We start from the raw sequence: 2,500 nt of genomic DNA on the forward strand, positions 1-2,500 counted from the left end.
CGCACGACGGTGCCCCTCATGGCCAGGCGGTCGGCCATAGGCCGCATGACGGCCGTTGCCTTGCGTTGGCTAAGGCATGGCCACGATTCCACACCGATGGCAAGAAAAACACACGACGGTGCCCCTCGTGGCTAGGCGGTGGGCCTTGGGCCGCACGACGGCCGTTGCCTTGTGTTGGCTAAGGCATGGGCACGATGCCACACCGACGGCAAGTTAAACACACGACGGTGCCCCTCATGGCTAGGCGGTAGACCTTAGGCCGCACGACGGCCGTTGCCTTGCATTGGCTTAAGCATGGGCACGACGGCCTCACCGATGGCAAGGAAAACGCACGACTGCCGTGGGGTTTTGTTCCCAAGGCAACGGGTAAACCTCTGTAGCCATGCTGGAAAAACGCACGACGGTGCCCCTCATGGCGGCCTTAGGCCGCACGACGGCCGTTGCCCGGCGTTGGCTAAGGCGTGGGCACGACGGCCACACCGACGACAAGAAAAATGCACGACGGTGCCCCTCACGGCTTGGCGGTGGGCCTTAGGACGGACGACGGCCGTTGCCTTGCATTGGCTAAGGCATGGGCACGACGGCCTCACCGACGGCAAGAAAAAAGCACAACTGCCGTGGGGTTTTGCTCCCAAGGCCACGGGTAAACCTCTGTAGCCATGCTGGGAAAATGCACGACGGTGCCCCTCACGGCTAGGAGGTGGGCAATAGGCCGCACGACGGCCGTTGCCCTGCGTTGGCCAAGGCGTGGGCACGACGGCCACACCGACGGCAAGGAAAATGCACTACGGTGCCCCTCATGGCTAGGCGGTTGGCCTTAGGCCGCACGATGGCCGTTGGCTTGCGTTGGTTAAGGCATCGGCACGATGGCTCACCGACGGCAAGAAAAACGCACGACGGTGCCCCTCATGGCTAGGCGGTTGACCTTAGGCCACACGACGGCCGTTGCCTTGCGTTGGCTAAGGCATGGGCACGACGCCACACCCACGGCAAGAAAAATGCACGACGGTGCCCCTCGTGGCTAGGCGGTTGGCCTTGGGCCGCATGACGGCCGTTGCCTTGTGTTGGCAAAGGCATGGCCACGATGCCACACCGATGGCAAGACAAACACACGACGGTGCCCCTCGTGGCTAGGCGGTGGGCCTTAGGCCGCACGACGGCCGTTGCTTGCATTGGCTAAGGCATGGGCACGACGCCACACCGATGGCAAGGAAAACGCACGACGGTGCCACTCATGGCTAGGCGGTGGACCTTAGGCCGCACGACGGCCGTTGCCTTGCATTGGCTAAGGCATGGGCACGACGGCCGCACCGACGGCAAGAAAAACGCACGACTGCCGTGGGGTTTTGTTCCCAAGGCCACGGGTAAACCTCTGTAGCCATGCTGGAAAAACGCACGACGGTGCCCCTCACGGCTAGGCGGTGGGCCTTAGGCCGCACGACGGCCGTTGCCCTGCGTTGGCCAAGGCTTGGGCACGACGGCCACACCGACGGCAAGGAAAATGCACGACGGTGCCCCTCATGGCTAGGCAGTTGGCCTTAGGCCGCACGACGGGCGTGGGCTTGCGTTGGTTAAGGCATCGGCACGATGGCACACCGACGGCAAGAAAAACGTACGACGGTGCCCCTCGTGGCTAGGCGGTGGGCCTTAGCCCGCACAACGGCCGTTGCCTTGTGTTGGCTAAGGCATGGGCACGATGCCACACCGACGGCAAGAAAAAAGCACGACGGTGCCCCTCGTGGCTTGGCGGTGGACCTTAGCCCGCACGACGGCCGTTGCCTTGCATTGGCTAAGGCATGGGCACGACGGCCTCACCGACGGCTAGAAAAACGCACGACTGCCGTGGGGTTTCGTGCCCAAGGCCACGGGTAAACCTCCGCAGCCATGCTGGAAAAGCGTTGTGGTTTGGGAGGGGGAGGGACGAATCGAAGCGACAAAGGGCTGAATCTCAGAGGATCGTGGCAGCAAGGCCACTCTGCCCCTTACAATACCCCGTCGCGTATTTAAGTCGTCTGCAAAGGATTCTACCCGTCGCTCGATGGGAATTGTACTTCAAGGCAGCCAACGCGGCTCTTCCGCCGCGAGGACTTAGCCCACGACACGTGCCCTTGGGGGCCAGAGGCCCCTACTGCGGGTCGGCAAACGGGCGACGGGCATATGCATCGCTTCTAGCTCGGATTCTGACTTAGAGGCGTTCAGTCATAATCCAGCGCACGGTAGCTTCGCGCCACTGGCCGTCGGTGTGGCCATCGTGCCTATGCCTTAGCCAACGCAGGGCAACGGCCGTCGTGCGGCCTAAGGCCCACCGCTTAGCCATGAGGGGCACCGTCGTGCGTTTATCTTGCCGTCGGTGTGGCATTGTGCCCTTGCCTTAGCCAACGCAAGGCAACGGCCGTCGTGTGGCCTAAGGCCTACCGCCTAGCCATGAGGGGCACCGTCGGGCGTTTTTCTTGCCGTCGGTGTGGCATCATGCCCTTGCCTTAGCCAACGCAAGGCAATG

This window comes from Coffea arabica, chromosome 6c, assembly GCF_036785885.1.
Source record: "Coffea arabica cultivar ET-39 chromosome 6c, Coffea Arabica ET-39 HiFi, whole genome shotgun sequence".
Lineage (NCBI taxonomy): Eukaryota > Viridiplantae > Streptophyta > Magnoliopsida > Gentianales > Rubiaceae > Coffea > Coffea arabica.